Here is a 12,991-nt window from a genome sequence, read left to right as displayed (position 1 = left end):
TGGTTAGGTTATGAGCCTCTCACTGAAATGGACTTCATACAATTGCCAGATAATTGCTTCTTTTCCTTGTAGGCTGATAAAGTTATGATTCACCCCTTACTCCCCCAAGAGCAGCAGGCACAGCACCATGGCTTCCTTATCTCTTGTCCAGATTCTCAGCCTTGCTTTCCTTTCCACCTGGCATGTGCAGAGGGGATGGCCCAAGAGCAGAGGGCAGGAAGCAGATGCTGAGCATAGCTTTAACCCTGGGCTCGTGGCCTGAGCCAGCAGCAGGGCTGCAGGACTGCGTAGGTGTGTAGGGTGCTGGTCCAAGCAGGCTGGGGTGGTGTGGCCGATTCAGCTGTGGAGTGATGCTGAAATCAGGCTGTGTGATCATTGGTCCTTGGCAGGTGCTGCATCCCAGCTTCTGACCTTTGTCCCTTGGACCATGTAGTTGTTTTCTGCTGTGGCAGAAACGTGTCACAGCTGTTGCTCATGCTGGTGCTGCTTATTGCAGAGGACATGTGGCACTCTTCAAATCTCAAGCTGTATCTGTCTGCAACTGAAGACTCAGGAAACCTTGGGAAAGAGTGTGCCTCTTGCTTGCCTCTGTCTGATTTGATATTACCAAGGGGCTATGGTGGATCATGAAAATCTCCCTGCTCCCAACTGACCAGTCACAGAGAAGCACTGGTTGTCCATCTTCCTCCTTTGGCCTTGTCCTCATTTGGATACTGACCCTCTCCCCAGTTCAGATGCTCTCTCCTCTGCTAGACATCCTTGGTATGCAAAACATGGTTCCTCTGTCCTGGCATTCCAGAGTGGGACTGAGAAGTGCTGGTGCATGGAGCCATCCTGTTGCTTGCTTCTCATATCCTTGCAGGTTTGTACTACCTCTTCATCCAACATGAGAGAATGCTGGGGGGGAAGTGGCATAGGATGGTGGGAATGTTGCTGCTGGGAAGGCTGTGCATGCCAAGGAGCCGAGGCTTCAGTGGCGGCTGCTGCTCTGCACTGCTTTTTGGCCATGTCAGCATCAGTTTTGTTGTCTCTTTATGTTTGCTGGTTAAAATTTCCTCTTAGGTCTTTCCTGTAGGAAGAGTATGTGTTCACTTATCCTGTGCCCTAAGTGCTTTTTCCTGCTGTGGGAAGGGCAATGCTCAGATGCTCTGGGAGGATCTGTGGCACTGCTACCTGGTTCCTTGTCCCAGCTCCCCCCCGCCCCATTTGCTCCCTTCTGCAGTGTTCCCGTGCCCCAGTTTCCCAGGAATGGATGTGAATGCAGCTGTTGGAAGAGTCGGGCTTCTGGGTGCCCATCTGCCTGGGAGCAGCACTGCTGTCGCCTGTGGGGCAGAGCCAGGACGTGAGTGAACACTTGCTGTTCTTCAGAATCAGGCTGGGGTGTGCAAGTTCAAGCATGGGTAAATGTTTCATTAACATTTTGTTTTGTTTTTTTGTTTTTTTTTTTTAACCTCAGATACATAGTCCTCTAATTAATTCAACTTTAAAAACTAGTTACTAATTAGTGTTATAATGCCAATGCCAACTCTATCAGAACTCCAATTACTAGTGTCCATAGGCAGTGCTCACTGTATCAGTCAGAAGAAAAATCTTTTCAGGTACACAAAAACGTGAGTAGTTGTATTTAAATCAGCTTTTCAGAAAGCTTTCTTCTATTCCAGCAACTTGAGAGAATCCATCTTTAATAGGTTATAATGAAAAATGAAATACTATGTGTCTATTAAGCAGTCTGCTTGATCTATTTGTTAATGTTACTCTAAATAATTGCCAGAACTATGGGCAAAGTACTTGCCTTTCATAGGCATGAGCTTCTCTGTCAAGTACAAAGCAGGCAAAGGAAGCGCAGCCCCAGGAGATCCATGGAAATGAAACCAACTTAAATTGTAACACTGCTGCTGTAGCTTCTCTCGTGGTACCTGGCAGGTCATGGGTAGGTTTGCCACAGCAGTCTCCACCCAGAACTCCAGCCCAAGGCTTGCAAGTCCTGCTCAGAAGGAGCACAGCAGGCTTGAGCAGCATTGCAGTGTTTTGCTTCGGGGAAGCATGGATGAAACTAATGTTTTTAATGGTTTCCATTTTTCTGCCAATTAATTTGCAAGACACATAGATATGAAGCTGAATTAATCAAGACTGAACAAAAGGGCATATTAAAAAAACAACTCTGACAAAAGAAGGATTTCCTTCTTTGGTCCATGGACAGCTTCACTGGTGAGTCAGACACTCCGTGCTGGACTCATCCTGTGCTCCTCTTATGGATGTGGGAGAATTTCACCTGCATCTGAGGTGACTTTCCATGATTTATATGATGGTTATGGTGCATGGTCCCTTCAGACTAAGGCCAGCATAGAGAGGGGCTGCTGCTCCACTGTCTGGACATGTGCCCAGGCCTGCCCCTGGCACAGCATGCTCAGGGTATGTGCCCAGGCTGGAGTCAGTGCTTCCAGCAGACCCTCACTCCTTTCCCCTCACCACAAGTGTCAGAGCAACTCCTGCTCTCCGTGGGACCTCAAGGTTACCATGGCTGTGCTGCACATGGCTCTTCTTCATGTCACAGGATACTCCAGTGTTCCTGGAGGACTGGTGTCACAAGAGCCAGGCTGCCAGGACAGGATGGCACACTGTGGTGATGGAGCTGGCTGGCATCACCATCTGTAACTGCAGGGAGGGAGGGCCAGCCCTCTTGGGCAGGCTTTGGGAGAAAGGGGCATGCATGCTGACAGGCTTCAGGTGAGAACAGGACTATTACAAATATTTTCCTGTTGAATGAAGATATAACACATGAGTTATGGTCTACATTGGATGCTTGATGTGGTAACCCAAGATGTCAACCTTGTGGTGCTTAGGGGTCTGCTCCCCACTCCACAATTGTTTTCTTCAGAGAAAAAAAAAATGTTTTTTTCTGGCCAAATTATATTCTTTTATAATTTTGCATATGTGCCTTTGTGGCAGTGCTATAGAGAAGCACAGTAAAGAAGCAACTAGCTCCTCGGTTACTGTAAGACATCCAAGGAAAGGCTGGTTCATCTAGTTCACCTGTTCATCATCCTGTTAATACTTCCTGCATATCTCCTGCACTGTGTTTCACAAAAGGTATAAAAAATGACCGCAGCTTGCTTTGATAGAGAGTTTATCATTTATTCATCAGACACACCACTAAGCCCTACACTGCCCCCACAGCCTCCCTTCCCTGTGTCGTAAAGAGCATCACCTGGCCTCCCCTGTCCTGTACCTCAACAGTGATGACAACACAGTTACCTTTATTTTGTGAGCTGGAGATACCTGTTGTCATGAAACCCCATGTCATTGGGGTTTTGGAAGTGCTTCCTGGTGGAGATCACTGGAACACAGGGATTTATTTGGATAGCAATAATTGAAAAGCTCATTTTATTCCAGTAAGAATCTTTCAACTGCAATCAATTCACATGCCATCCCAAATAGTGGAGGTCAGCAGAGCACAGCAAGTACCGCAGCAACCATTGTTGACAATGTTAAAATGCAATAAACCGAGAGCTGTGGCTCTGCATGAGGGGGTGCACATTAATCCTTGTTTGGAGAGGGTGTGATTGGCAGACTCAGTTCTTTTAGGATCTGATGGAAAATGCTTCACATTTCTTTAGTTTTGACTTGTCTACTTTTGTTGGCATGCTGTGGTGGAAGGACTGTCCTGGACTGCTGTCACCTTCTCAATACATCTCCCCAAAATGTGTCAGGCACCTAAAAGCTGAGTGTGCTTGCTACACTACCCCTGCTAAGGCTTCCTCTTCATGCTGCCAGTGTGCAGTGCTCTGGAATACAAAACATGGAAATAATTGAGTGGATTAATTAGCTAATGTTTGCACAGGACCTGGAAAATATAAAGAACTATATAATTGCTAAGTAGAGTAGATTAATTAGTTAGTGTTTACCCAGTGCTTTGTAAATGTAAAGGCATCAAAGCAGTGCTTAGTGTTATAATTAATTAAGTTTTCACTCTGGGATGCCCTGCTCCAGTGCTGAGGTAGGAACATGGTCTTCTGTCCACTGGCAGCTGTGTGCTGCTGCTGCTGTGGCCCTGCTCCCTCCCAGCCTTGTGCCCAGGCTGGAGGCTGTGTGCCAGCTGTGCCAAAAGCCGTCCTTGGCATGAGCCACCCTGGGTAGCAAAAGGCAGAGGGAACAGTGTTACTTTGCTGAGCGTGTGAGGAGCAGTTCATGCCCAGGCAGTGCTGAGCAAATTTGCGCTGTAGGTCCGTGGTCTGACCCTGCTCTGCTGCATCCTTCCTGAGGGGTTGAGGAGCTGCTCCAGTGCCTGTGTCTGTAGCCTTGTGGGAGGAGGCTCAAGAAAGTGCTGTGTCCCTGGGAGATCCAAGCCCAACGAGTGCTGGCAGCTGGGAGCCAAGGCAGTCGGGCAGGCTGCTGTAATGACTGCTTTGACACGTTTTTCATTGCCACAGAGCAGTGCCTCTGCCATCTGCTGTCACTTCACACTTGGAGATGGGCTTCCCAGTGCCTTCCCCCACTTCTGTACATCTCTCTTTTTGCACTTTGGTCTTTGCAGAGAGAAGAAATGCATGAAGAACAGGAGGCTGATAGAAAGGGAATGGGAAGAAAGTGCAGTCCTTCCCTGTATGGCAGCCAGGACCTCACAGCTGGCACTGGGAACTGCTGTCTGTGGCCCATGCCCTCCCTTCACAGGGAGCTCTGCTGGCCTGGCCACAGGCTCAAAACTGACTGGCAGGGTGCACAGGAAAGAGCCAAGAGGAGCTCGCTCCATCTGCTGGGAAAGCAGGTCTGCCTTCAGCTGCTCGCAGGTGCTTGGAGGACTGTGACTGGTTGCAAGTTTGGGCACCTGTCCTTGCCTCAGGCTGGGCTGTGCTCACTCATGGACTCTGCTTACAGGACCGTGAGGTTTTCTGTCCTCAACTCCTTGGTAAAAACAGGCTTTGTGAGATAGCTGGGAGGTGAAAGCACAGAACTTGCCTATTAGCTATATCTTTCATTTATTCCAAAACTTTCTTCCTCAAGTTCAGTGGATGGAGGTGTGGGGGAAGTCTGAAGCAAGGAGGGAAGCAGGGAGGCATGGGAGGTCTGGAGCATGCAGCCAGTCCCAGTCCTGCTGCCCTGGGAATGCTCTCTAATGCCTGCATGCCAGGCAAGAGGGAGTGACTTCAAAGCACATCTTTATTAGGGTACACTGCTTAGCATCAAAGAAATGTCAGGGCTGCTCTACACTGACTCTCTGCCTGCGGCACGAAACTAGCCTGTCATTCAGAAGTCTGACTACAAACCACAGCTGCTGACAGAGTCCTGGAAAAATTTATTTTTCCACATCTAATTGCCCTTTTTGCTTTGTAAACATAAAGGTTGAAGCTTAAACTCTGACAGCTCCAGTAGCCTTTTGCTTAACTCCTTAAAAAAAAAGACATTCGGCATGTTAAATTTTGCTTTTACTGCAGCCTGAAATCTCAAAAAATCTGCACAATGTTTTTTTAAAGATCATTGAAGCATTTCAGTACTCACTTTGGGAAAAATCCTTCAGCTCACGAAAAGACAAAAGCTGGTGCCTGAAGAGCCAAGACCTTTCCCCATAGCAACTCAGGATAAAATTGCTTGACCAAAAGAGGCACAGCAAGCAATCCACATTCCACCTTTCCTTGGGAGCAGATTAAAGAATGCCTATCTGCTCTCGTTATTGTTCCAGAAAGAAATGAAAGACCAAAGACAGGAGAAAAAGAAAAGCAACTGTTAAAAAGCAAAATTGGATGTATCATAGCAGCCTGAAAACTTCCAGTTCAGTTTCTTCAGTGATGTGTGTTCTCTGCCCTGGAGGAGGGTCTCCCGAAGTGGGGGGATGCACTGTTCCCCAGACTCTGCACTGCCTCCTCTGACAGCATCGTGCCTGCAGGAGCCTCCTCTGGGTCAGGGCTTTGAGCTGCTCCTGCTGCAGTCCTTCACCATTTGAGATGCACATCCTGAATCACTTCAACCACAGAGAAGTGATTTTGTAGCTACAGCTCTTGAAGGACGATGCTCTGTTTTTCTGGGAGGTGCTGTCATTCCCTCCATCTGACATGAAAACAGGGCCGTTGCATCTCCATCACTGTCTCTGCAGAGACCCTCCTGGCCTGGGCTCTGCTTCCATCTGCCCCCAGGAGAGAGGACCAGACTGCCCTGCCCCCAGCCTCCAAACCTGCATGGCACAGACACTGAGCTTATCCCTGTCCCTGCAGCCAGCCTGGCCTGCACCCAGCTACCCCTGGCTTATGGATCTGTGTCTGTGAGCAAGTGACAGGGTGGTCAGCATTGTCCTCAGTGTCAGATTCTCCCTAAGTGGCAGCTCTAATGGGCTGTGGGGCTGGGGAAAGAGGGACTTTCCCTCCCTGTCCTCCCTGGTACTCTTTCCCTTTTTCTGTGATCCATGAGGGTGATTAGTGATCCTGGAGTTAGCCATTCATCTTACTCAAATGCAACATGCCTTCTGTTTCCCTAAGTACTGGGTGTATTGACTGTGTCTTGGCCCAGATCAGCACGCAGGATTCGTGTTTACTTGTGGAAGGCTGTAGGTGTGACACCATGTGTTTTGTGGCACCTGTGTTGCTGCACTACCTTGAATGCTGAAAGTGTCTGAAACTAAGCTCTTTTGGAAACAATTAAAACTTCTTACATACACAACAGCAATGCAAAAAAAAAAAAAAATCCTCTAAATACGTTTAAGCGAGTCCTTTGATTCAAACTGCAAGCTTGAAATGAAAAGTGGAGGAGACATTTCAGGACAATCTATGTCTGTTACAGATCCCAGATGTCATCAATAAGGAAACAACAATGATGGGCAAATTCTACATTTCCTGTGCACAGCTGAGCACAGGCAGGACTGTGATTTGTGCTGCTCAAGGAATAGCTGTTACACCATTACTGCAGATAATGGCTCTGTTAAGTTTTTCACCTTTTTTATCTTCCAGGTGTCCACAGGTGGACAGCATAGAGAAAAAAATTAAGGACGGGTTTATGAGTTGAGATAGGGTCTGGGAGAAAACTCTTCAAGGGCAAAACAACAAGGTTCAACTTAGAGGTACAAAGTACAGGTGTACAGGTGCAAGTAGAGGAACCTTGTGCAGATGCTCCCTGGTTATCACTGGACCACATCACTCTCCTCTTTCATTAACCTTGTTTTAGCTACCCACTTCTGTACTTCTCCCTCAGTCCATCAGACACTTCATTTCTCTCTTGCAGGGCTCAGCTGATAGGCATTTTTGCTCTTCACCAGACAGCGTGTGTTCTTGTCGGCTGCCAGGAAGCTGATCATGATTCGATTGTAGTTGTGATAGTGATTTCCTGTCTTTCAGGCCTGAACAGATGGTGTGCTGCTCCCAGTCCAAGGCTTGACTTTCATAGTGCTTCATGGCTTGGCCAAATGGCAGTTGTGGAATCTGTGCACATGAAGCCTCTCAAGGAGACCATTTGTAAGGGAGAGGAGCAACTGTGTCCTCTAAGGACCCTGCAAAGTTGTACCCACTTCAGAGGAGTGCTGGGATGCTCCTCTCTCTTGGATGCAGTCCTCCAAACTACAGTTCTGTTCCCCACCTTAGAAGTCCGTTGCTGTCTCAGTCTCTCAGTATCATATTTAGGCTTGATATTTTAGAGAGTAACTAGTGGTTTATCTGGTAAGAGATGCTACTTTTGAATTTTATGTTACAGGATCAATAAGGACCAAAGGAATGGGGCCCCATATGACAGGCCTGATAATGGATTTCCAGATTTCCTTCTTTCTCCAGCAGTTTTCCATTCTAACATAACAGGTTTTCCTATCTAGCAGCTATACAGGGTAACCTGATGTGGCTTCTTCTGTAGATCTTATATTGGGGCTTGCATCAGTGACAGAAGCCCCCCATGCCTGAGGAGTCTGGTGGTGATGGAGCTGTCAGGAAGGGGCTCCCCTGCACAGTTCAGCAGACTTGGCAGTATTCTGACTGCCGTGTGAAGATCCATGAAATGAATGATCATCAAATGTGGCCACTGCCTGCCAAAAAATAACATTTCTCCTGCACCTCATCCCGTAACAAAACAGCTTCTTCTCATAAAATAATAAGCTTCCATCTCTTCATTTATTGCATTGCATGGGAATGACTGGCAGCTTGATCACATGTGCCAATTTATTAACTAAATCTCATTTACAAACTGGGAACAAATTCTTTTTCTTGTAACTGCTGAATACAAATGAGGTTGGGCTTCAGAGCTGCCCAGGTGCCAGGAAACTTCCTTGGCCCATTTGTCCCTGTATCAATGACAGTTGCACTCTGCCAGTAAAAAACTTGTTTTCTGATGGGCCCTGCTATACATGAGAGGGTTGCTGAGCCCCAGGCTAAGGAATGCTTACACAGGAGGAAGACCAAGCTCAGAGACCTATCTCTGGTGCTGAGCTGCAAGAGCTCTGTTCTAGTGCAGAGGAACACATCCCCAGCACTGGCAATCATTTCTTCCAAACTGTGTGCCCTGCCCAAGTGATAGAGAGAGGAGCCAGCCTCGGAGCAGGCCACTTCTAAAGGGCAGCCATCAGCTGTGGCCTGTGCCCCATCCTGACACACGTCTCTGTAGTGACACAGCGCTGGCAAGAACGATGCTCTGAGACCTGTGGGGGATACAGCAAGGCTTGCCCCATGATGCACACTTCTGACAGGGGCCATCCCATCCACTGCCTGCCACAGCAGTGGGAGCTCCTGTCCTCAGGACAGGCAGAGCCCAGGTGGAGACTGAGGGGAAGGGGCATCTATTAGCAGGCTTCCCTGCAGGGCTGTATAGGCTGTCCAGGCTGCTCGCTTTTCTGAGATCTCCTCTAGCTCTCCCAGAGGTAATTTTGCCTGGGTACACCCTCTTGGCTCAGCATTTCCAGTTGCTCCCTGGGGGAGCATCTTGGACACCCACTGTACCCGTTAGTCCTGTGCCTACATGCAGTTCCCAAACAGTGGGTAAAGTGACCTTCTTAAAACAGCCTGGCACTCACTCCTCAGGAGAGGGTCACTGTGATGGCACTCACTCTCTGCCAGGAGACAGTCTCTGGGCAGAATATGGTGGTGCCTTTCAACAGACACTTTGGCAGTGGGCAGTCAGGTTGAGTTTTGAAATTGCTGGGAAGGGCCAGTCTGTGATTGGTGTTTGCTGCTTCTTCATACCTGCCTCCAGGTTTAACAGTTTTTCCCAAGAAGGAAAAAAAAAAAAAAAAAAAAATTTAAACTGTTTCTCTGAGAGCCCAGGTTGTCAAGCTTTATGCTGCTAGATAAATCAAACTAACTAACTGAGTTAATTTGTCTGACCATAAAGTGGATTCAATAAGTGTAAAACAAAACTAACTGGTTTGCTTCCATACAAATTTAATCATACTATAAAATGTGATCAATGCAAATAAAAAGCATTGAGTAGGTTGATTATCAAGAATCTATAAAGGAAAAAAATGTATTTTCTTTCAGGAATTGAAAACTGTGTGGGTTTCCATCTCTGTACTGATCATCCCATGATGTAGACCCCGTCCAAATGTGCTGTGCAGGCAGGGGTTGTGGACAGGATCCTGAGAGGAAGCACTCAGCTTTCAGTGAGCTTTGTGTTGGCTGCTGCAGCAGTTTCATAGAGGCCTCTGAGATCTCAGGAGGGACAGGAGGGCAGGGGTCAGTCCCCCGTCAGTGCCTGAGCCAGGCACAGTCCCTCTCCTGCTCAGGAAGGAGGAGCGAGGGGAGCACTGCAGAGTCTCAGTGGGTGCCCTGACCAGAGGTGACAGTCGTGTTGGTTTGTCTGCAACTGCCCCACCATCAGCTGCTGCCCCTGAGCTTCCAGGAGAAGCACAATTGGGAGCCTCCTGCTGTGTCAGGCACCCGGAGAGCTTGCTTCCCCTCACTCCTTTCTCCCATCTCCCCAGATTCTGAGGTTAAGTTCTAGTATCTCAGAAAACATGGTCATGTCATAATTTCAGCCTGCAGAAAGTCCTTTCCATGCAAGGGCTAGGATCCATATGAATTGCCCTCTTCTATCTCCAACTATAATAAGGAAACTTCAAATGCTGACAGTTTTTTTGATAAATACCTAACATAGCTTAAATAATTATTTAATGCAGACAAATAGAAAAGAGAGCATCCGTAAGCTGTGTTGCAATAAATAATGCTTGTGACTTGCTGGGCAGTAGCAGCAGCAGCAGCAGCATGAAAAAAGGGCTCTACCACAGAAGGAGGGTTTAGCTGAGGAGTCAGCACAGGAAGGCCCTGCTGGGTACTTGTGGTGTTGAGGGACAGGTTAAAGAGGGATAAGAACCCTCCACAAGCCAAATTAATACACAGCTGTTGAACCTGGTGGAGTAGAAGGAGCTCTTTGTTCTGCTGCTGTGCTAAGTGGGGCTGGTGGTGCCAGCAGCTGGCAGGGTCTGTGGGCAGAGGGGCAGCATTGCCCAGCAGAGGGGCTGGGAAGTAGGAGAGGAGTGGGTAGCCCCACACAGGCTCCCTGGGCAGCACCTCTGCTCTCTCCAGCTGCAGCCATGTCCCAGAGGTTCTGCACCACCTGCCCATGCTGTCTGTGCCCCCGGAGCAGGGTGCAGAGGTTCTCAGTGTGCTGGTGGAGCCTGGGCTCACGTGCAGCCTTGTCCCACAGGCTGGCACAGAGCTGGACAGTTGCTGCAGCCTGGAAGGAATGAATAAAAGAGTATAGGGAGGCAAATGGCTCCTTGTGGATGGAACAGAATCCCAGCAAGGGTGCTGCTCTTCCAGGAGCAAAGCCTGTTCGCTTTTGGAGCTGCTCCTCCACCACTTTCCCAGGCTGATGTTGTGGGTTTTGTGAGTATAGCTCTCAGTCTTTCCTTGAGCTCCACAGTCAATGACTGCTTATGGGTTTTTGCTTTGCTTTATAAGCTCAGTGGTATTTGGGGAAGCATCCGGATCCCCTCCATGAGCTCTGACACATTACAAGGGCTGCACTTAACTGAGTTCACAGTGTTCCACCGTGGCAGCCACACACCAGCAGGGCTGCGGAGATGTGCCTTGGCATAGCAGAGGATAAAAAACTACAGCAGAGATGAAAGATAAGTGGCAATAAAAAGTAAAATGTGGAGTGTCTGCCCTTTAAAACATATTAGGCAGTTTATAAATAAGCTCTGTGTTTTTAGGATGAATGCAGAATTGTTCAGTCCCTGAAGAATCTGACCTTGAAGAGAAGAAATGCTGTGAGCAGCTTTCAAAATGTTCTCAGAATGATCAGACAGGACAATTGCTCTTGCTTATTATTTCAGCAGTAGTTGGTGTGTTTGGCTGGTGTGGTTTGGGAAGAAACTCCAGCCTCCTCTTTCTCTCAGGTAACCTCAGTGTGCAGTCAGAGGCGGAGAACTTGAGGGTAAAGTTACCAAGTGTCTGGTGAGATTTCCAGAGATGCGTCACTCCTGGCAGTTGGGACAGTCTTGGCTGGGTGACTTGTGTGCTGGTTCTGACAGCCAAGCTCTGAGGGTGTGAAGCTCAACCAGACAGAAGTGTGCAGCCTGGTTCTCACCATCTTGCTTGGCTGCCATGTGCTGCAAAGCTCCTGCCTGGTGAGCTGAGCTCTGCGGGTCTGCCGTGCCAGCAAAGCTCCTGCCTGCACCCTCCTCCTGGAGGGAGGAAAGAGCATCTTTCAGGATGTGGGTGACTGAGCTGTGCTGTACCTCTTCTCCAAGGGTGGTTGGACATGTATCTCCCACGTCTCACAGTAGTGAGGCAGCCTCTTTGAGGTGGGGAGGACTTTCTGCTGATACTGGAGATGTTCCCATTTGTGTTAGGTACTTAGCTTTTTGGTGGGGTGAAGTAGCAAGCCTGCGAGCAGGAGACTCTGTGGGGAGTGGGGAGAAGTGGGTTTTGGCATTGTTCTGGTAAATGCTGAGGAGTCTGATGCTTTGTCTGGACAGCTAGAGGTTCTGGCCCAAACTGGAAAAGGCTGCTGCTGATTTGGGATTCTTCTGCTTTCAGGCAGCCTGTGGTGAGATCCAGGTCTTGTCTTCTGCTGCAATATCTCAGTCTTGAATGAATGCCATCCTACCAGCCTCTGTTTGGGCAATATGGAAAACAGTGGCCCTGCAGATTCTTTTAAGGTATGGAGTGAGTGGGGTGATGAGGTGAACCATAGCCTCCCTATTTTAAATATGTTCTTAGATAAAACAGAGATTATTCCCCGTGTGGAGGAATAACCAGCCAATTGATCTCTGCACGTCCTGATGCAGGAAGCCAGAAGCCCCTTGTGCTCTGGGCTCTGGCCGAGAAAATGTAAACAAACTCCAGTTTTATGTCTGACCAAGGAGACATAAACCAAGCATGTATTGTAGCCTTTTAAATATGTTGACATTTTATAATCCATCAAGGACTTTAATTGTACTTCGAGTGAGTTGTTCTATATGTAAATACTAGTTAATGTTGAAATTGTTTATAGCCAAATTGTCTGTTTATGCAAATTGTGTTCCAAGATCACAGAGCTTCTATTGTACAATAAACATGTCTGTTTTATTTAATGTTGGAAATGTTTCCTTTGGCTGCTGTAGCTCTTCAGTGCTGCTAGTGTGGGGGCGAGTGCCAGCCTCCCCGTGGGGCAGAGAGATGTGACGGCTGCTCCAAGAGCTCCTGCTGTGGATCTCACTCCCTGAAGCTGGTCCCCTGGGATGGTGTTTGAACTGCTTTTCTGCCTGCACAGTCCATGCAGGTCCTCCACAAACCTTGGGCAGCCCAGTGGCTCCTTCCACTCAGTCCAGGCTGGGGTGCAGAGCCCCCACAGGTGCAGATGCTGCTATGTGAGAGGAGAGATCCTCCACACTCTCTGGCATTCCTCAGTCTGGCTTGTGTTAATTCGACGTTTTGGTGCAGAAGATGGCCAGTATTAAAACCCAGACTGCTCCTACTGGGTGTGAAGTGCAGAGAAATCAGCATGCTGCTCCTGCCTGAGCTGCGCCCAGGCAGTAATCGAGATCACCACCCCGAGATAAATCTCTTCCTGCCATCGGACAGAAGAGAGAAGCCGTACTGTGGGC

At 48.3% G+C, this 12,991-nt stretch overlaps 1 long non-coding RNA gene across 3 annotated transcripts in view; it reads left to right on the top strand.

Moving 5' to 3' along the window:
• LOC135281768 (uncharacterized) overlaps positions 1-12,433 on the top strand; it is a 54,447-nt gene extending 42,014 nt beyond the window's left edge. For 2 of the 3 annotated variants that reach the window (XR_010348284.1, XR_010348281.1), the window contains 3 exons: positions 497-862; positions 1,223-1,400; positions 11,943-12,433. This is a non-coding gene — a long non-coding RNA (uncharacterized LOC135281768). The remainder of the gene's footprint in view (positions 1-496; positions 863-1,222; positions 1,401-11,942) is intronic. The other variant, XR_010348282.1, reaches the window with a different exon arrangement.
• Positions 12,434-12,991: the final 558 nt, after the last annotated feature.

This window comes from Passer domesticus, chromosome 15 (assembly GCF_036417665.1).
Source record: "Passer domesticus isolate bPasDom1 chromosome 15, bPasDom1.hap1, whole genome shotgun sequence".
NCBI lineage: Eukaryota > Metazoa > Chordata > Aves > Passeriformes > Passeridae > Passer > Passer domesticus.
Note: the sequence above shows the minus strand (reverse complement) of the source record. Positions and strands in the feature narration are given on the sequence as shown.